Source organism: Equus przewalskii, chromosome 27 (genome assembly GCF_037783145.1).
Source record: "Equus przewalskii isolate Varuska chromosome 27, EquPr2, whole genome shotgun sequence".
Lineage (NCBI taxonomy): Eukaryota > Metazoa > Chordata > Mammalia > Perissodactyla > Equidae > Equus > Equus przewalskii.
In genome coordinates, this window is record NC_091857.1 from 12,744,341 (window position 1) to 12,767,772 (window position 23,432).

At 39.1% G+C, this 23,432-nt stretch overlaps 1 protein-coding gene across 29 annotated transcripts in view; it reads right to left on the reverse strand.

Moving 5' to 3' along the window:
* The window catches only part of ROBO2 (roundabout guidance receptor 2), a 1,565,981-nt gene that overhangs the window by 1,088,397 nt on the left and 454,152 nt on the right, over positions 1 to 23,432 (reverse strand). The window lies entirely within an intron of this gene.

The following is a 23,432-nucleotide window of genomic DNA, read 5'->3' on the forward strand; positions in this document are numbered from 1 at the left end:
ATAAACTTTTATCTAAAAGAAAGTTTCAGTTCGTTCGAACAGTTCTAAGTGCCTCACCTTAAAATTGTTTGGAAGGATTCTTTAAATCAGAATTTTATAAAAACCATGAAGGGGTTAGCTATGGTACAACCGTTTAGTAAAAGTTACAGAAATCATAAATAGATGAAGCAAATGGTAACATTTTTGGTAAGACAACAACCTAGTGTTAATCAGCAGTCTCTTCCCTTAACCAAGAAAGACTAGAGCAATGATTTTGCCCCTGGGGAACTGTCCATGGTGCTCATTCTTTTCTCAGGAAACGAAGAGCACACTAGTGATGTTCTAGTCATTTCCTTATATTAAAACTGATTGTCAGTTGCAAGAGATCTCAGGGTTCTACATTTGAAATACAGAGACCTGCTCCCTCAACACACATTCAGTGAGCATATTTACATTAAATATTCTTGCTCATTTAAATTTGCTACCACACATATTCATGCACAAGATAATTTTCTGGAAAATGGCTCACCTGAAAGCCCCTTTCAAAATCCTTTCAGATTAGGAAATCATTTTTACAAAATAGAAGGGAGTACTTTGAAGGCTACTTTTTGGCTTTAAGCAAAAAAATAGTATCTATTGAACAGAGTATTACTAAGTGCTTCATCTTCTTGTCCTTGCCTACTTTTGCTAAAGCTAGATTTGTCTATGTTGGTTTTCCCTCTCAATTCAAATTGCTATAGGATCTGAAGTGGAAAAATATCCTCTTTCCATTAAATTTTGACAACCTAGAATTTTCTATTTAATTGTTCACGCTCACTGCATTCGACAATTATACTTTAAGAAAGTTAATTTTAAAATATGATTTATGCAAGGTACTTAGACTTTGTAATAAATGTATTCATTTTATTCATTAACTACTTAGAAAAAATCTTCACCTTCTTTTGCTAGTAACCTAAAGTCTGCTATAATGACACGGAATTGTAAAGAGTATGTTATGGTATTTTCATGGTTTTAAAGTAAATGGATGTGATAAAAATGCTAATTCAGCATTTTAATATTTCCAAAAACCTGGAAATAATCAACTGTCTAACAATAGAATTGATTAAATGCCTGCATATAATTTTGATGAAGTGGCATAAAACTTTTAGAAATGATTTAAGTGTAGAAAAATCCTTCAGAAGCTTGTCAAGATGGCAGCAGCATAAGCAGACTCTGAACCCATCTCCTCTCACAAACACAATCAGGTTACAACTATTTTTGGAAAATCACCCTGGAGAGAAAACTGAAAACTGGATAAAAAGAACCACCACAACAACGGAGAGTCCTGACTAAGGTGGAATAGGCAGAAATTCATGCTGGAGAGAAAAAAGCCACCTTTGGGGGCAGCAGACCTCCTCAGCTGGCCAGGCAGGAGACACCCTAAGGTATGCATCCCTCCCCGGATGAGTGAGGTCTGAAGCAGTGGCTAATACTGCTATAAGCATCCTTCAGACTCAGCCCAACTGAGACAGGGGTCTTACTATCTGGCTTTGCTGGCTATTAACTGCAGTGAGGATACCCCCAGAAAAGCTATTGGCCAAAAGCCCAAAAGACTTGGGTCTTAAAGGGCCCACAAAAAAACTCACTAATTGCAGCAACCTAAAATCACTAGAGAGAAGGCTGACAGTCCTTTGGTGAAATGGGACTCACCTAGTGGGCTCTGGGGACATCTTGGTGATAGGAGGGACCTCTCTGGAGACTGAGACATTGGTGGGAGCCATTGTTCTGAACTGGTCCAGGCATGCTGACACAGACCCTGGTGGGCGCCATTGAGGTTCTTCCCTTGGTCTGTTAGCCCAGGGGTCTACCACACTCACTAGGGCACAGATCTAATCCAGTTCAGCCAGGACAGGCAGCCCACCCTAGGGACTGGCCCCACCCAACAGCAAGCCCTCAGGCTACTTTTTGGGTTGCATTGACTGGGTGCGTTGATCCTCTATAGGCAGGAGAGTGTTAACCTCTTTGGGGCAGGGCCTGTGTGAGAAGCAGGTGAACTATCGGGGGCATTGGTGGAAAGGTGGGGGCCTCTGCAGTACGGCATTGGGGTATGCTCCAGGGGGTTGGGAAGTGTACACAGACAAAGACTGTGTTGAGAGTGTGTGTGGTCCTGTGAGGGGTGAGGCTGATCAGTGGCAGAAGACTTGTGCTTCACAAATAGCCATAAAAAGGATCGGCCCCACCTTCCAAAGCCTGAAACAATTGACTGACCCCATTTCTAGGGCCCGCCCCACTCAGCTGCACTCCTAAGAGAACTGACAACAGCCTTGTAGGCCTGAGGCCTATCAACTGAAAGACCCTGAGTTGAGCAACCAGCTACACTGGGTACCAACTCAATTAAGAGGAAAACTGCAACAGAACTGTGCTGATAGACTTTGTAGCCAATGGTGCTGAGGCTCTCAAAACTGGATTTACAAACAGCTGGCCAGGGAAGGAAAGACTAGACTCCCTGGGTACCTGCAGTGGGAGCAACCCTGCCACGGCAGAAAGTCACAAGTAGCCCACAAAGGAGTCACTCCTGGATCATTTGGACTGGTGATGAGAGGGAAGCACATGGCTGGGCCTTATAGGTCATCTCATACATAAGGCCACTTCCCCAAGATCAGGAGACATAGCCGACTCATCTAATACAGAGAAATAAGAACAGAGAAAGAGGCATAATGAGGAGACAAAGGAATACTTTCCAAGCAAGGGAACAGGACAAAACCCCAGAAAAAGGACTAAATGAAACAGAAATAAGTGACCTACTTGACAAACAGTTCAAACAAAATATCATAAGGATGCTCACAGATATTGGGAGAAGACTGGATGAACACAGTGAGCTCATCAGCAAAGAATTGGAAAATATAAAAAATAACCAATCAGAAATGAAGAATACAACACTGGAAATGAAAAATTCACTAGAGGGACTCAACAGCAGAGTAGAGGATGCAGAAGAACGAATCAGCAAGCTAGACAAAAGACTAGAGGAAATCACCAAAGTAGAACAGAAAAAAGAAAAAAGAATTAGACAGAATAAAAACAGCCTAAGGGAATTCTGGGACAATATCAAGCACACTAAAATTCAGATTATAGGTGTCCCAAAAGGAGAAGAGAGAGACAAAGGGGTAGAAAATTTATTTGAGGAAATAATAGATGAAAATTTTCCTAACCTAAGGAAGGAAACAGACATCCAAGTTCAGGAAGCACAGAGAGCTCCAAAAAAGATAAGCCCAAAGAGGCCCACACCAAGACATAGCATAATTAAAATGTCCAAAATTAAAGATAAAGAGAGAATACTAAATGCAGCAAGAGAAAGGCCACAAGTGACATACAAAGGAAAGCCCATCAGGCTATCAGCGGACTTCTCAGCCGAGACCCTACAGGCAAGAAGAGAACGGCATGAGGTATTCAAAGTGCTAAAAGGAAAAAACCTACAGCTGAGAATACTCTATCATCAAGGTTCTCATTCAGAATGGAAGGAGAGATAAAGAACTTCCCAGACAAGCAAAAATGAAAGGAGTTTATCACCAAGGAACCAGTTTTACAGGAAATTCTGAAGGGACTTATTTAAGTGGGAAAGCAATGACCACAAATAGAGATAAAAAAAATTACAAAAAAATAATCAGGCAATAAAATCACTTATAAAGGTAAAAATATATATAGCAAAGGTAGCAGATGAACTACCTGTGAAGATAATATGAAGGTTAAAAGACAAATGTGCTAAAATCTCCTATCTCAATGACAAGAGGGTAATAGGTAGACACACTCTAAATAAGAGACTATATATGATTTCAAAAACATAAAATGTGGGAGGAGGGGAGTGAAAAAGTAGAGCTTTTAGAAAGAGGTCAAGGTAAAGAGTCTTTCAACTCGATATAGACTGTTATATACATAGAATATTAAATAGGATCCTCATGGCAATGACAAACCAGAAACCTATAATAAGTAAGCAAAAAAGTAAGACAAAAGAAATCAAACATATCATTAAAGAAATCCATCAAACCACAAGGAAAAAGAGCAAGAGAGAAAGAAAGGAACAGAGAACAGCTACTAAAACAACCAGGAAAAAAGAGAGTAACAAAATGGCAATAAATACCTATTTATCAATAGCTACTTTAAACGTCAATGGACTAAATGCTCCAATCAAATGCCATAGGGTGGCCCATTGGATAATAAAACAAGACCCATGTATATGCTGCATACAAGAGACACACTTCAGACCTAAAGACACTCACAAACTGAAAGTGAAAGGATGGAAAAAGATATTCCATGCAAATGGCAACACAAAGAAAGTGGGGTTAGCAATACTTATATCAGACAAAATAGACTTTAAAACAAAAACTGTAACAAGAGACAAAGATGGGCACTACATAATGATAAAGGAAAAAATCCAACAAGAAAACATAACACTTGTAAGTATCTATGCATCCAACATAGGAGCATCTAAATATATAAAGCAATTATTAACAGACATAAGAGGAGAAATGGACAGTAACACAATAATAGTAGGGGATTTAAAGACTCCACTTACACCAATGGATAGATCATCCAAACAGAAGATCAATAAGGAAACACTGACCTTAAATGACATATTAGACAAGATGAACTTAGTAGATATATATAGAACATTCTAGCTAAGAACCACAGAATACACATTCTTTTCAAATGACATGGAACATTGTCCAGGATTGATCACATATTAGGCCACAAAACAAGTCTCAATAAATTTAAGAAGACTGAAATAATATCATGCATCTTTTCTGACCAGAAAGGTATGAAACTAGAAATCAACTACAGGAAGAAAACTAGAAAAGTCACAAAAATGTGGAGATTAAACAAAATGCTGCTGAACAACGATTGGGTCAATGAAGAAATCAAAGGAGAAATCAAAAAATTCCTGCAAACAAATGAAAATGAAAAGACGACATGCCAAAATCTGTGGGACACAGCAAAAGTGGTTTTCAGAGGGAAGTTTATCGCAATTCAGGCCTACCTCAACAAAGAAGAAAAGTCCCAAATAAACAATCTAACAGTGCATCTAAGGGTACTGGAAAAAGAAAAACAAACAAAGCCCAAAATCAGCAGAAGGAAGGAAATAATAAAAATCAGAGCAGAAATAAATGAAATAGAGACTAAAAAAAACAGAAAAAATTAATGAAACCAAGAGCTGGTTCTTTGAAAAGTTAAACAAAATTGACAAACCCTTAGCTAGACTCACCAAGAAAAAAAGAGAGAAGGCTCAAATAAAAAAATCAGAAATGAAAGAGGTGAGATTACAATGGACACCGCAGAAATACAAAAGATAATCCCAGAAGTAAACCCAAATATTTAAGGGCAGCTAATAATCGACAAGGAAGCCAAGACCATACAATGGAGAAAGGAGAGTCTCTTCCATAAATGGTGTTTGGAAAACTGGACAGCGACATGAAAAAGAATGAAAGTAGACCATTACCTTACATGATGCACAAAAATCAACTCAAAATGGATTAAAGACTTGAATGTAAGACTGAAACCATGAAACTTCTAGAAGAAAACATAGGCAGTACGCTCTTTGCCATCGGTCTGAGCAGCATATTTTCAAGTACCATGTCTGACCGGGCAAGGAAACAAAAGAAAAAATGGACAAATGGGACTACATCAAACTAAAAAGCTTCTGCACAGCAAAGGAAACCATCAACAAAACGAAAAGACAACCTAACAATTGGGAGAAGGTATTTGCAAACCATATATCAGATAAGGGGTTAGTATCCAAAATATACAAAGAACTCATACAGCTCAATAACAAAAAAACCAATAGCCCAATTAAAAAATGGGCAAAATATCTGAACAGAGATTTCTCCAAAGAAGATATACGGATGGCCATCAGGCATATGAAAAGATGCTCAACATCATTAGCTATCAGGGAAATGCAAATCAAAACTACAATGAGGTATCACCTCACTCCAGTCAGAATGGCTATAATTAACAAGACAGGAAACAACAAATGTTGGAGAGGATGTGGAGAGAAGGGAACCCTTGTTTACTGCTGGTGGGAATGCAAAGGGTGCAGCCACTATGGAAAGCAGTTTGGAGTATCCTCAGAAAATTAAGAATAGATCTACTGTATGATCCAGCTATTCCACTGCTGGGTATTTATCCAAAGAACTTGAAAACGCAAAGGCATAAAGATACCTGCACCCCTATGTTCATTGCAGCATTACATACATTAGCCAAGACTTGGAAGCAACCTAGGTGCCCATCAAAGGATGAAGGGATAAAGAAGATGTGGTATTTATACATGATGGAATACTACTCAGCCATAAGAAATGATGAAATCCAGCCATTTGTGACAACATGGATGGTCCTTGAGGGCATTATGCTAAGTGAAATTAGTCAGAGGGAGAAAGTCAAACACTGTATGATCTCACTCATAAGTAGAAGACAAAAAACACCAAACACATAGCAATGGAGATTGGATTGGTGGTTACCATAGAGGAAGAGGGGGGAGGGCAAAAGGGGTGATTAGGCTCACACGTGAGGGGATGGATTATAATTAGTTTTTGGGTGGGGACACGATGTAATCTACACAGAATTTGAAATATTTTACGATGTATATCTGAAACCTACATAATGTTATAAGCCAATGTTACTGCAATTAAAAAAATAAAAAATTAATAAAAAGAAAAGTCTTTAATGGTATTGAAAATATTCACTATATATTTTGAGGATAAAAGGGTAAAAAATTATAGGATAATTATGACCTCACTTCTATGGAAAAGATCTAGATAAATCTTAGGGAAGATATTTAGAATGTCAAGTTATCTTGTGTCTTGTGATTACACATTTAGATGTTTAAAATTTATTTGCCAATTTTTAAATATATATGTAATAATCTTAATAATAATACAATAAAATATATTTTGGAGAAATGTTTGGCCATATCTGTATACGAACACTCTACCAAAGTTCCTCCAAGGAAGGTCAAAGCCATATAGCTACCCCTTAATGAAAAGACCAGCAGAAGATCTCAAATTTTTCAGTGTCTAAGAAATACCTGGAGAATTAATCTAAAATGAAGATTCTTAAGTCTCAGTCCTCAGAGATTGTGACTAAGTGAGCTTGATGTGGCTCCCAGTACACTACATTTTTAAAGAGAACTTGAGATGGTTCTGATGCAAGTGGCCAGTAAGAAAAACTGGACAGAAGCTGAGTTTAACTGCTTTATCTTTTTCTACTGATCATCTTTTACATGGTAGACCACACAGTGTTTGGAGAAAAGGGCACTGTTAACAGAGAGAAAGCATACTCCCCTGAGAAACTTTTATCTGAAGTTCTATAACACGCTCCGATGACTTTTAATGGTAGTAGTGGCAGCAGCAGCAATAGTATTAATGACATCAGCTAATACTTCTATAGTACTTACTCTGTAAAAGGTACTGCCCTACACCACAAATAAAGTGCTAACCTAACAAAAATAATAGAAAATAATAATGTGTGGTAGACAGTTCTCAGCTCTGCTCTATTTCACTAGGGAAAGTTAGAAAAGTTAGAAAAGGCCGAAGAAGTCTCAGGAGAGATTTATAAGACACATTCAAGAGAGCATCCTAACTAAATTATGAGATGCACGGATAAGTCACTGGGGTAGTTTTTGACACAAAGATGAACACACTAATATCTCTAGGTCATTTTGCTCTATAATTCTTAGAAATTTTACAGCTCATCTATAAAATATGAATTGATTTCTAAGGTATTCTTCTCTATGCTTTCTGAAAGTACCTGTAATTCAATTCCTCAGCTGTGGATTATCTAGGTCCCTCACTTGTTCTTCCTTTGCCCAGTGAGAAAATGGTCTTTGGCCATTGCATTCACTGCATTTATCCTGAAAGGCAAGTAGGGAGTGGACACTGTCAAGGCAGCTTCCAAATGCTCTGATTCTTTTTCCTCTTTTCCTCTCCACCTCCCCCCACACTTCTCCTTTCCCCCTCCCCTCTTCTTTATCTCCTTATCCACCTTTTCCTCTTTCCTCTTCTCTCACTCATTCTCCCTTTGTCTGTCCCCTTAAATGCAACATATTTACAAAATTGAAGCCAGATCCCAGCACAATTAACGTTTTCAGTTTAGGAGTGAAAGTTACACTGTATGGGACCAAACAGCCTAGCATCTGTGACCAGGCATTAGCAATCCAGCCTAGAGAAAGAAGTTCAGGCTATTCCTCTTATTATTAATATGAAAACTGGCTTGCCATTTAAATTGCTGCATTTCTTCTTCCAGCTACAAGAGGCAAGGGGAGAATTGTATCCAGGTACCAATTGGCACCCTTGCTCTCTCACTTGAGCGTGCGCACTCACTTTTTTTTTTTAACAGCTGTTGGGATGAACATGGACATACTGAATATAATAACAAAGGAACTTAATGGTCTGCGGAACTGAGCCTCATTCTGCAGATGTTTAATTTGGGGGTTGTCAATCTGCCTCTTCTGAAAACTACATTTCTGACCTCTGGTTTTTACTATATAACTTCCCAAGAATAAACAATTTTTTCTTCTTCCAAATGTCTAAGATTCTTTGGACCATCAATTCCTTTGTAAAAGCTCTGAATTAAAGACTAGGAAATGTTTCTCTTAAATTTCTACCATTTCCATTCACGTTGCTCAAGTACTGTCATATGTGATTCATAGAGGCTTCCTCAAAAGACTTCTGCAAAGGGAGAAGGGTACAACCAATATCTTAGATTTCTTAGAAACTCTCCTATATCCTTTCTCTTCCCATGTAATTCAAAATATATCTTGATGCTTTATAAAACATCCAAGCACTGATTTTGTAAAAGTGAGCAGCATAATATAATTTCTCGTTCTGTCAGGACAAGGTATCTTGACTAGTTTCCTCGGGATAGAATGAATATTTACATTTCTATCACACCGTGTTCCAGCACCTAATATTTACCAAGTTCACTGAATACAACACAAAGCCTTTCACAAAAGTCCAGTTCAAAACTGAATATCCATGTTTCTAATGTGTGCTCTGTTGTATGTGGTAGGTGTTAGGCTAGAGATGGGATAATGGGCTGAAAGAACACTGCTGTATCCCTGAGAAGTTTACATGTTGTAGTAGAGGCAGACTGCTCAGAGATCTGCCATATTCAGTCAGCACTTACCTCTAGATGTCAAAGCTGTTTACATTGAACACCTGTGACTCTTTGCTGCAGGTGTTGTTCTGGTATGGGGGCAAACTTGGCCCTTGTTGAGGGTAAGCCAGAAGTGCCAGAGAGTTACTGATTCTGGGAGCAGACTTCCACCAATGATGGATGGAGATTTGGTGGATGCATAATCCATTTCTGCTCTTGAACAAAGTAACTCTGAGATGTATTTTACACTGCCTCCCAGACTTCCAGGAAAAATTGCACCTCAGTTGCCCTTAGTGGCAGTCTGCTCAGTAAAGCACCTTTTACAGATTTCCTCCCTCCTTTCTTCTATTTCTTCATTCCCCTGACTGTGCATCTGGGACCCCTTTCCAAACAAAGTACCTACACTCAAATCCTTGTTTTGGACTTGCTTGGGACAATACATCTGGTGTCTTAGGTCTTGCTGAATTTCTAGTTCTCTTCCACGTAATCTCACATCCTCTTCTTCTCCATGCAGTAGTCTCTCTAGCAGGAGAGTCAGGTATCTTACAAGGCATTTCAGGGCTCCCAGGAATGCAAATGTAGAAACTGCCACTTCTTTTAAAGGCTAAGCCCTAGAACGGGAATACTGTCACTCCTACCACATTCTATTGGGTGAAGCAATCCATACCACCTGCCCGTGTTACAAGACAGCAGAAAACACAAAGACATGGATTCTAGAAGATAAGTTTCCTTGGGGCCACCAATGTGATGAACTACCCACTGTGGATGTGTGAGAATAAATCCCCATAAGTCAACAGCATAAGAAAAGGGTAGGAGGAACATCTAGTACCTAGCACATGATTTAACTAACTCTTCCCTCATTCATTGACAGGTAGACATTAAAAATAGGTCAAGGATAATTATCTACAGCTTTCTAATTCTTTCTTCATTTTCTTTACAAGAAACTATTGAGCATCTCATATGTGCCCTGAATTTTGCTAGGCATTGTGGGAGCACTTGCCCTCAATGAGCACAAGCAATTTCGTCATTTTGGTCATCTTTTTACGCTTGATGTGATTCCTGTGACTAGAACATGTTTGCACATGCTGTTCTCCTGCCTGGATATCACTTATCTCTTTGATTGATTGCTACCTTCTATTTATCCTTCTAGGCATATCAGTGTCACTTCTTTAGGGAGACCTTGTGTGATCTCCCTGATTCAGCGCTTTTTGCACCTCTTCTTTGTAACCTTTAGCAGAATCACATTTCTTATTTACATTTGTTTCAGTCTCCCCACTAGCTCGAAATTCCATGATAATAGGCACCCTTGTGTCTTTTGAGTCACCATTTCTCAGCACCTGGTATACACTTGTCACATAGTTGGAACTAATAAATATTTACTGAATGAATTAATGAGTGAGTGAATGAATAAATAAACCTTAATAGTGAGTCCTGCTATTTACATGCTCTATTATTTTTATGGTTATTCTTGGGAAATGTACCTTAAAAAAATAGTCCTTTTTCTGTTGCCATTTTTTGCAGAAATACATAACCACAAACAAATGGTCAAAGAATATAAAAACAACCAAAATTCTGAAGTTGTCAACATAATTTAAAGAAACTCGTACAAGCTACAACTTTTAGTGACTCTGAAAATACTTTGTTTCTTTTTTCCTTATGAGCCCAATGATTTAATATCAAGACTTATGTTTTTTATTTCTAGATTTCATCTGTTTCAGATAGATTCTAAATATCTGTTAATTCACTGAACGTATAGATTTAAATGTCATAGTTGATCATTTAACTACAAATTACAGTAGAAATCATTCAAAATGTTTCTGCTTTAAAATTGAAAGTTAACAACTTAACATTCAGTTATTCCTATGTTATACATACTGTAAAATGCAATTACCCCAGTGACACAATCCGGCATTTAACCTTTCCAACCAAACTCCTATTTGTGAGTTGTTCTCTAGCTATAATCCTATTTGATTTGTATAACTTGCCCAGTCTATGACTGTGAAACTAGGCATGATAGTAAAAGAGATGGACAGAAATTTTTTTACAGATTTATTTGATGTGAAATGTGTGTCAACATCAAATTCATATACATATATATCTAATTCATGTATATATATATATATTTATCAACCCATTACATTTAAATATTAAAAAGTCAAGATGGGCCCAACATTGGGCACATATTAACCTATATCATACATTATATTCCACATACAATTGTTTAAATATGACACAAGTTAGAGTTTACTCATTCTACAAAGAATTGCTAACATTTTATTACTATAATCCCAATTCAGAATGACATATTTTAAATAAACTATAAGTAGACAATATTTACACAGTGTTCAATGAATAAGCTCTTCTAACAAACCTCTGCTTAGTGTTTGCCAGATAATATAAATTCTTTCTCAAGAAAGAATATTGCCGGCCTTACAAATGCTGTGGCTTGCACAAAATCTGCAAATCCAACAAAATTTGAGGTCCTTAGTAGACATAAAATTTGTCATTCCAATCCTGGGACCGTATATGCTTAACCTTTTGCAGAGGGTCTTATGTCCTTGAGAGATATAAGCTCACTTGAGAGCACACGTATATTTTAGAGCATCGTGGTGACCTGACTATGTCCTCCACATTCTTTGTACTTTGGAGGTGCAGGAAAAGCTAGCTGGCACTATTATCTAGCCATCAGAGAGGAATGTTGATGGAATTATTAAATGACTGATGATATGAAAAACGGCAAATACCCAGTAGAAGTAGGGAATATTCTAGAAGCAATGTCATTTTTTTCTTTGTTTCCTTTTTCTGCAATTCGTTTGTGTATGTTGTGGGATGTAGAGTGTAAACAAAAGTGAAACAACACTGCAAAAGCTTTTTGGTCACAGGAGGAAATTTCTGAATTTTGAAGTATGTATAATAATTTTAAAACTCTTCTACTTTTTCATTTTATTAAGCCATCTGTATTTGTTCAGAATTCAAAAGAACACTAATATTTTTTAGTGTGCTTTAAAATCCACGTGTAACATTTTCATTAAAGGAACTGAAAATACTTCCCAAACCATTGGCAGGATTGAAGGCAGTATTTGAAATTATTTTAGAAATTTTCTTCCATGCAATCTGTTGATTTCTTTCCCTTTCAATATCAATAGCCCAGCTTACTACCACTGGAGAGGCTAACATTGTTTTTTTTCAGTTGTATGAAACTCAGCCAGTGGTGACCAAGCCTCTTTAGAAAGCAGTATACTAGTGTCTTTTCATTTATCTTCCTTCTCATTATTCATACTTAATGCCACATGTAAAACGTTTTTCCTTGGAATATTAAAGTCCAGCTCCATTCTATGCATGGTCCTATATCAAATCAGATAGTTAAAAAAATTGGCTTTGAGCGAAATTTCAAAAGCTTCAGTGTATTATCATCTTTTACATATGGATTTTGAAATCCAAACTTTAAAACACAGTGATTCATATATCCTTGAAAGGATTGGATCATTCTCTTGTGCAAACTCAGTTTTGAATTGTACTTTAAAAAAGTCAGCTGTTGAATATTTAAATGTTAACTGTGATAGCATTTTACATATTCATTTGTGGTATGAGGGTATATTGGTACATCAGTGTGCACAGAAAAGTAAACCAGCCATGGAATTTAAAATCAGGGATTCTAACTTGCCTGTCTTGGCCACAGCACCTCACACGCGACCTCAGTAGAAAGGGATTGTTAAGCTAAATGCATCTTTCAGATTGATTACATGTACACTGCATAAAACGCAATGGGCAGGACACTTTCACGGATGATATTGTATGATTATTTCCCAGAGTTCAGCTTCCTGAGATCTCTCTTGATTTTCTTCTAAATTGTATTCGAGTGGCATCACAATTCTCATCCTGAGATGGACAAATTCAAGGCAGGAAAGAAAATGAGGAAAACAACCAGCCAAACTCAGGGAAAGAGATAGAGACATAGGCATTCTAAAGTAGTCAGAATTTCTTGAAGGTTTAGAGATTTCTAGAGCCTTAAAGTGGTCAGATTACTGGTTCAAGTCATTCTATAAAATTGACTATAGAATTGGAACTAGAATTGGAATCTTGGCAATCATGTATGTTCCTAGAAGTAAATTGTAGCGATCTTACACGTAAACATGGCAATACACACATGTTTATTCAACTGTCAAGTCATCCTCCTGCTCAAGTTTTGGGTATACAAATGCACACACACACAGAGTTAATGACCTATTTTCTTTGATGTACTCATTTTGTTTTGAATAGAAGTTTTTGTAGCAAAAATAACACTTAAAAGGGAAGAATTTATATCACCTAAAATTTTATTTTGTTTGTCCAAAAGGTAGCTTGAGAGCTACTTAATATATGGTTACCAGGTAAAATACAGAACACCTAGTTAAATTTAAATTTCAGATAAAAAATGTTATTTATTACATGGAATATACTTAAACTAAATATTATTTGTTGTTTATCTGAAATTTATATTCAACTGGACATCCTGCATTTTTATTTGCTAAATCTGGCAACCCTAATCTAAGATTGTCATTTAGTGTTAAAGTTTTAAACTTATAAATATCATGTTAGCACCATACAATTTTACATTCTCTTTTGGAACACCTTCATATTTTAATACAGTCCAATTAAGAATAAAACATCTGATCAGTTAGTTGCTAAATATGAGAACCCTAAATATGAGAGTGTAGCTACTTGACTAAGTGCTAAAAAATCAATGCTTTTGGAAAATCTCAGATAATAACATTTATTTTGAGAAGATGGTCATGGTTTCTAAATGCTACTGTCTAAAATGTGAAGCAATAATTGCTGAGATTCTAGAGTGAGCTTCTTCTCTCCCTCCCTCCTTCACTCCTTTCCTCCCTTGCTTTGCCTTTCCTTTCCCTTCCTCCTTTTTTCCTCTCACTGTGGTACCTGACCTCAAAGATGGCTCCCAGTGCCCAGTTTTCTAATATCTGTGCATTTGAATAGGTTCCTTCCAAATTGTATTCAGGTTGGTTGATGTGACCAATAGAACACAGCAACAGTGATGGTGTATTGCTTCCAAGGTATAGTCTGAAAAGATATTGTGGCTTCTGTCTCATTTTCTTGAATTACTCATTCTGGAGGAAGCCAGCGGTCATGTCACGAGAGGGTCACGAGGTGGAGTACTAAGGTCTCTTCCCAACAGCCAGTGAGAAACTGAAGTCTCCCATTCATAGCCATGTGAGCGAGCTATGTTGGAAACAGACTCCCTGGCCACACTCGAGATTCAGGTAACTGCAGTTCTGGCTGACATCTTGGCTACAACCTCATGAGAGACATTGGTCACCCACTTAAGGAAATCTGAGATGAGTGACTCTCAGAAATTGTGTAAGATAATATATATTCATTGTTTTAAGCCTCTAAGTTTTGGATTAATTTGCCATGTAGCAAAATATGACTAATACTCTCAGGAAATCTACTTTGAAAATAGATTTTTTTAAAAAAATAAAATTTTCCATACTAATGTTTTCATTTCGTCTAAATGTTTTTTGAGACCATGAATCACTAGAGTAAGGAGAACATTCTTAAATATAATTTCATCTATTTTTAAAATGTGGTACTCACACTACTGATCTAAATCTTGTTATTCTTACCACACATTTTTTCTACCATTTTTATTCCTGTTTGAATAGTATGAAGGTTTTGTGCTATTTATACAAAACCTAAACCATTTCTCTGCTCTTATCTGAACAAAACTCCTTTAGCTCTAGATATGCTGATACACAGCTTTATAGAAGACTGAACTCCATATAGCATGAGTGACAACTTTGATGATTATCATTTTGTTACAAAACATATTCTCTTTGTTTGTTGGTGGGATTCGAATGATTCTAAGCAACAACCTCTAATACCTGTGCCTAGGAGTCATTGCTGTATTTCTTATACACATTAGTCTTTGGTCCTTGACCTTTCAATCCCCCAAAATATCAAAAACTAACATTTTCATGTAAAATGAACTACAGTTAAATTCTTCTTTCATTAATATACCAATCAATTTATGAACACATTCAATGGTCTTGATATTTAAAAGGAAAACAACAAAACAAAACTTCTTTTATTTGATACTCATCTAGCACCTAACTCTCTGCCTTCCTTATTTGTCATTTTGGCTTCACACAGTACTCATTTGGCATCAACAACATTCCTTTATAATTATTTTTTATTTCTTTTGCAGAGGATCTCTTTCTCAGGTTAATGTTTCTACTTCTTTATTCTTAAGACTATCTTAGGAATACTGAATCACATCGTTTTGCCCTGCTAAGCTTAATTCACTGGCAATAATGCTTACAAACTGTAGTCATAAATATGAGACTCTCAGATTTACTATATTGCCCATGTTTTATACAACCACATTACATGGTATAATATTTTTAAAAGATATTTAAAACTTCATTTCATTTGTTATTTATCTGATTTTAAACACATAAAAGTATTTCTTAATATTATAAGTCCACCTTTTAGTCAGTATAAAATTCTTAAAAACTGCTATGCATGTTAATTTCTAAAAATATTGCAGAAATATTTAATTACTAATCTTTGGGTGTCTTCTTAAAATTCCGTTTGAACACATTTGTTTTTTGGCTGAAAAGTAAAAGGCCATTGTGTTATGCTTTCATAAAGCCAAAGAAGTAGTTATATTTGAACAGTATACTTGTTGAAAAACTTTTTCCTATAGCATCAGTGATGTTCAAAATATTCTGACATTTTACATTTTTCATAAATAAAGCAAGTTGTTTCTTCCACCTGCTCAGCTACTCAAAAAATATAAACCCTTTATACCATAATTATATGTAGAATTATTTAATTAAATATAAATAAATGGCTATTATTCTATATTCTATTAGTTTGAGAAAAGTTAGTTCAAAGGTAAGAGAGTTTTGTCATTCCACTAAGAAAAAATCCAAAGGATTCTATGAAATGAAGAATATAAATATTTTAAATATACATATACAGTCATGCGCTGCATAACAATGTTTTGTCAACAATGGACCACATGTACGGTGGTCCCATAAGACTATAATTGAGCTCAAAAATTCCTTTCACCTAGTGACATTGTAGCCATTGTAATGTCATAGCACAACTCATTACTCACATGTTGTAGTGATGCTGATACAAACCAACCTACTGTGCTGCCAATTACATAAAAGTATACACATACAATTATGTACAGTGCCTAATACTTGATAATGATATAAACTACTATGTCACTGGTTTATGTATTTACTATACTATACCTTTTATCATTATTTTAGAGTGCACTATCTCTACTTATAAAAAAAAGTTTACTGTAAAACAGTATGCCATGTTATGCCAGCAGCCTCATACATCTTGTGTTTACCACATCTCTTGATTGCCTCATTTTCCCTTGTGCTTGATTTAATCTCATGTTGTTTTGTTCAGCATGGCTCCTAACCATACAAAACCCACTACTAATGTTGCAAGTAAGAGGACACATCAAGTTACTGACCTGGAAACAAAATTAAAAATGATTAAACACAACAAAAGTGGAAAATCAGGGATGGTTATTGCTCATCAGTCAAGTATGTCCCATTCCACCATAGCTATAATCTTAAAGAACAAGAATAAAGTGACAAAAGCAGTTAAAAGATCTGCTTCATTGAAGACAATGAGACTAACAAAAATTTGAGGAGGGCCTATATCAGACATGGAGAAACTTCCAATGACCTGGATTGAAGACCAGATACAGAAATGTATCACTTCTAGCACCATGACAATCACAGCCAAAGACAAAGTTTATTTGTGATGTTGAAAGAAAAGGGTGGACCTGACTATGGTGTTTAATCTACTGTTAACTCTAGATGGTTTAAACAATTCAAGAATCGTTATTCATTACATAATGTGAAAGTGAGTGGTGAGTCTGTGAGTGCTGATGTGAAGGCAGCTGAAGAATTTTTGGAAACTCTAGAACAGCTGACTGTGGAGAAAAATTACTTCCCAGAGTAAATATTCAATATGGATGAATCCTCCCTATCTTGGAAGCAGATGCTTGAAAGAATTTTCATCCAAAAAGAGGTCAAGTCAATGCCAGGTTTCAAGGCTTTTAAGGACAGGATAACAGTCTTGCTTGGGGGCACTGTTACAAGCTACAAATTGAAACCCTTTGTAATCTAGCACAGAGAGAACCCCAGGACTTTCAAGCATATCAATAAGCACACACTGGATGTAGTATACATCCAGTATACTACAGGAACAATAAGAAGTCAGCGATGACCCAACTCCTTTTCCAATGTGCCCTCCTGAATTTCAACGCCAGTAAAATGGAAAAATATTGTTTGGAGAATAACATGCCTTTCAAAGTTTTGCTTATTGTCAATAACGCTCCTGGACATCCTCCTTTAACTGATGATCTTCATCCCAATATTAAAGTGGTGCTTCTCCCTCCAAACACTATCTTTTAGATCCAACCAATGAATCAAGGAGCTATGTCAGCTTTTAACAACTGCTACCTGAGAAAGACCTTTGCCCAGGCCGTTGATGCAACTGAGAAAGATGCTGAGAAGACTCTGATGCAATTCTGGAAGGATTACAACATCTATGACTTGGGGTGGGGTGACGTCATCAAGAAGCATATGAATAGCATCTGGAAGAAGACCCTCAAGAGGTTCGTCCATGACTTCAAAGGATTTGCCAAGGATGAGGAGGCTGAAAAAATCAACAAGGATGTGGTTGTGATAGCAAACAACTTTAACCTGGGTGTGGATGAGGATGACATTGAGGAGCTCCTAGAGGTGGGTCCTGAGGAATTGATGAATGAGGAGTTCTTGGACCTGAAACAGGAATGCATGGCTGAAGAAGAAGCAAGAGAACGTTTTCTCTACACTACCAGAGAAGAAAAAGAAGAACCTCCAAGAAAATTTGCAGGGTAGGGTTTCGCAGACACTTTTGCAGACCTCAATAGGTTCCTTAAAAATTTGAAAACATGGGCCCCAACACTGAAAGGTTTTTATTAATAGAGAGGAATATTTATGGTGGAGTATCTGCTTACACGCAATTCTACAATGTGAAAAAGAAACAAATCAAGCAAAGCATCATGGACATATTTCTGAAAAGGGTGACACCTTCTCAAGAAGAGCCTCAGACAGATCATTCAGGAGGTGTTCCAGAAGAAGGCCTTATTATCACAGGAGATGACAGCTCCATGCGTGTTATTGCCCCTGAAGACCTTCCAGTGGGACAAGATGTGGAGATGGAAGACAGTGATATTGATGATCCTGACGCTGTGTGGGCCTAGACTAATGAGTGTGTTTGTGTCTTAATTTTTCTTTTTTTGAGGAAGATTAGCCCTGAGCTAACATCTTTGTACATCTTCCTTTACCGTATTTGTGGGACGCCTGCCACAGCACAGCCTGACAAGCAGTGTGTATGTCTGCACCCGGGATCCGAACTGGGGAACCCCAGGCCCCTGAAGCGGAACGTGAGAACTTAACTGCTGCGTCACCAGCCCGGCCCCTGTTTCTTAAGTTTTAATAAAAAAGTTTTTTAAACCTTGTAATAAAAATTTTTTTAAGTAAAAGAAACCTTATAAAATAAGGATCTAAAGGGGCTGGCCCCGTGACCGAGTGGTTAAGTTTGCGCGCTCCACTGCAGGCGGCCCAGTGTTTCGTTGGTTCGAATCCATGGCACTGCTCATCAAACCATGCTGAGGCAGCGTCCCACATGCCACAGCTAGGTGGACCCACAACGAAGAATATACAACTATGTAACGGGGGGCTTTGGGGAGAAAAAGGAAAAAAAATAAAATCTTTAAAAATAAGGATCTAAAGAAAGAAAATATTTTTTACACCCCTCCAATGTATTTGTGTTTTAAGGGTTATTACAAAAGAGGCAAAAAGTTAAAGAAATTTAAGTTTATAAAGTAAAAAAGTTATGGTACGCTAAGGTTAATTTATTATTGAAGAAAGAAAATTTTTTTGTAAATTGAGTGTAGCCTAAGTGTACAGAGTTCATAAGGTCTACAGTGGTGTCCAGTAATGTCCCAGCCTTCACAGCCACTAGCCACTCACTCACTGACTCACCCAGAGCAACTTCCGGTCCTGTGAGCTCCATCCATGGTCAGCGCCCTACACAGGTGCACCATTTTTTATCTATTATATGTTTAGATGTGCAAATACTTAATGATTATGTTACTATTCCTTCCAGTATTCAGTCCAGTAACGTGCTGTGCAAGTTTGAGCCCAGGAGCGATAGGCTGTACCATAGAGCTTAGGTGTAGTGGGCGATACCATCCAGGTTTGTGTAAGTGCACTCTGTGATTTTTGCACAAAAATGAAATACCCTAATGATGTACGTACCCCTGCCATTAAGCTATGCGTGAGTGTAATTTGCTACAGTAGGGATAGGAAAGGAATGCAGCTTTCTGATATCCCTCAAAAGTGCCACATTGTCACCCCCTAAAAACGTAAACATTCCTTTTTCCATGTCCCCAGTATAGGGGATTGTGGATGGGCTATGCCTCCAGAATTTTTTCTGCAATCCTATGTCTACATGTTATTTTGCATCTTCCTGTTTGACGTCATAACATAGCCTGGACCTCTTTATAAGAATTGTTTTAAGTCCATTTCACTCTCTTTGGGACTGGCACGGCCTTTGGGAGAATATTATCATTTCTTTGACCCATTTTTTATCCTTTATAAAGACCAACCACTTGCAGTAGCAGAGTTGGCTCCTGTTGCCCTGAAAGGAGTCTGACATCCCCTGGGAAGGGCCACTGTCCCCAAGCCCACTCTGTGTCCCATGGAGCTCTTGAGCCCTGATACCCTCAACACCTTTAAATAGGACTCAAATGACAATTCTCTCACTTCCCTTTGACTAATGAGAGTACGGACCAGCCCCTCACGGCAGAATCCCAGGGATGGACTGGAGGGTCTGAGCCCGGCCCGGTGAGGCGGTGTGATGAAATAAAAGATGGCAAGAGAGCCAGAAGAGGACCCGGGCCCTCCCTAGAGGCCCACTTCTGAAGACCATGTGGCAGACGGGACCCTCCTCAGGGCCACCTTGGGAGGCTTGTGGTGAAAATGGCAAGGTCACATGAGAAAAGGAGCCCTAATCACTGTGTCACCCCAAGAGAGTCACTCATACCCAGGAACACTTGGACTGAACCAAAATCCATAAAATGTTAAGACTGCCACTTCCCATTAATGACTCTTGAGTTGTTTGGAGTGGAATCCTAGTCTCTTAGTTCATATCCTTGGGGACACCCTTCAGTCGTGGGCCCCAGTGACCAAGCACGAGTAGAAAGGGAGCCCCAGACTAGGAAGATCCTGGGAGGTTTGCGGGCACTTCCAGGTGTGCCTGTGCAGAAAGGAACTTTAACACAGGAGACTGGTTCAAGCTCAGGGATGGCCCCCACCATTTTGCCCTGACTTGCTCTTGTGCAAGAAAGGGACATGGCCTGGTCCTGCTTTGCCCCCTGAGGGGTGTGGTAGGGCCAGGTGGGCCTCGACTGGCAGAGCCAGGCTGCCATCAGCCCTGTCCACCTCCCCCAGTGCCTGGAGAAGTGAGAGCCCTTCTACTTTCAGAGCTCACTCAGGAGTCTGTTTCCTAGACCCTGGCTGGCTTCCCCTCCCCCAGCCAACTGACACACCCTGGTTCTGGCCACCTGTTTACTTTGGAGATGGAACACTCCTCAGGGTTCTGAGCGGTCAGTTGTGGCCCACAGGGCACTGGCACTCAGAGGCACAGCTGCGGAGCTCTCCCCAGCCATGGAGGGCCTGCTGCCTGCCATCGCGTCCGCTTTCCAGCTGATCCTGGGGCACCTGTGGGGTGCTCTGCTGGTGATTTCGGAAAGCTTGAGCCAGGGTCCAGGTCTCCCTGCGTTCCCCTGGGAGATCGTGGTATGTACTGTGGTGGTGGCTTTGATAGTCAAGACAGGACACACTTTCACAAGAGGGAAGTCTCCAGGCGAAAGGTGTTCTGCCCGCGGTGAAGTCAGTGGAGAATGTGGGGAGAATACCGGACCTGAGACCCGAGCCGAGGAAGCCCTTCAGTGCCCTCGGGTGGAGGCCAGTCCTCTCCCGTTACGAACCTTGTGCTTGGCAGCGATGAATAAAATCCTGAGCACATCAGCACTTCAGGACACTGTCGATCTTCTGGAAAAGGCTTTGAAGAGCCTGCCTCTTAAAGTCTCCAAAGCAACTGATGCAAAGCCCATCTTAAAATCATCAGAGAAGGACGGAGAACAACTTCAGAAGAACACAACCAATGATTTGAATGAAAACACTCATTTTCCAGCAAGTCCACTCATGCTCCGCCAAGACAAGTCGATATGTGAGAAGACGGCACAGGAAAAGGAGGAGGACAAAGAAAGCCTGGAGCAGTTGAACACACGAATACAGCCGATCCTGAAGGATAAAGTCAGCCAAGTCCTGTCAGTGGTCGCAGACCCGCTGCACACCATCTGCTTGCCTGACCTCCTCACCCACCAAGTGGATGACGGGAACACGGAAGTCCAGCAAAAGAGGGATGCAGGAATGGATGAGCCCCCTGTCCCTCAGTCAGAAGTTGGTCTGAGGGAGGTCACCGATGATGCTGACCTCAGTGTGCCCCTTCAAAGTCCCGAAGAGGAACATCAGGAAAGAGCCACATGGTTGCAGCAACAAAAGCAAATTGAGGAAGAGCTTCCAGGAGAAATCCTCTCCCTCCAAACCGAGGAAGCAACTTTGCAGCACGAAAACGCCGAGCTTGAAGGTGAGATTCAGCAGCTGAAGCTCAAACTTCAAATTCTGCATGAGCTCCATGATGAATGTGTCGGGCAACTTTACAGAAAATTATTTGAGGAGGAAAGGGTCTGCTCCGAGTTGGACAAGAAGCTCCTCAACGTGTGTTGGGACATGAACTCCACGTACCAGCTTCGCAACCTCTACAAGAAGATGGCTGAAGACCTGGCCCAAGAAGTGGAGACGTGCACCTCCTACTATCACAAGGAGAACCTCTTCCAGATGCAAAGAGCCGAAGAAAGCAAGAGGGCAGCCGTGTTGGCGGAGAGAAAGCTTGAGGAGCTAAGAAGAGAAAATGAGCACAACAGGCAGAGGCTGGCCATGTTGGAGGCCTCGTTCCAGCCTTTGCCAAGAGGCAATTTTCCTCCAGCTGCTCCTCCCATGGTCCCCAGAGGCCCAGAAGTGTGGGGGATCCCCTGGGCCGGTAGGACCCCCAGGAAGGAAGATGGCCCTGTCATGAGGCCTCAGGGGCCTGGGGTCACCTGTAGATTTGACTCAGCATCCACAGCAGCTGGGTCCTCAGCACCCCAGCCACGGCAGGACATCTGCACGGGTGTTCTCTTTTCAAAGGAATTTTGATTTTTTCTGTTTTTAGTTTAGCTCCTATTACTTACTTAATTATTCTTATTCAAGTAGATAAAGCATTATATGTAAGATATTTTTTCAAATAAAGTTTCATTTAATACATTTCTTAACAATTGCATTCTCTGTCCTTGGACCCTCTAGAATAAGACAGTATAAGGATTGAGTTTAGATTTAAATGAAAGGTCACTATTAATAAGCCATCATTAGAGTAGGACATAGAGATGTAGAAAACAATAAAGACTGTTTCTGTATGCTCTGAGCCCTTATTAGGAATCTGCGAAGTGACAATATTTGCCTAAATGAATTAGATTGTTAGTAAAAACCAAGAAAAGCAGGAAAAAAAAGGACTTCAACATACTCCTGCTCACATTTCATAATGTTTTGATTTATTCCTAAATTTATAGATTAATTTAGAGGGTAATTTTAGATAATTTGCCCTCTGTTTTTTTGTTCTGTAATTTTTTAAATCTTTGTTGTATTGTTTAAGATAGTGTTTCTTGCCAAAACATTTCTCAATGTTTTGCAGTCCATTTTATGCAGTTTTCCCTTGGTGGCAATCACATATGCACCCCCCCACACACACACAGACACGCACAAACTACAGTACAGATGTAGAATACTTTGTTATTTCAGTACCTAAGGAAAATGTAAAATTAAGAGATTCAATTTTGAAAAATTATTTAAAATAAATAAAAGAAAAAGATCATGCAATCCACCACGATGTACACAAAAGAATCCTAAGTCCTGTACACAGAAAAGGAGAGGTGCCTGATGTATCCGACAAAATTCCCGCTAGAAACACTTCACCCCAATGGTGCAGATGAAGAGACTGAGATGCAGCCGTTTCCGGAGCTGAGACAGGGAGGAGGGAAGGGCCGAGGATGCGGGGCTCCCAGGGGCCAGCGAGAGGGAAGCTGTTCCCAGCCCTGGGCTGGAGGGAGGAGGGGAAGTGGTGTCCTCTGGGCCCATGAGGGGTTGTCA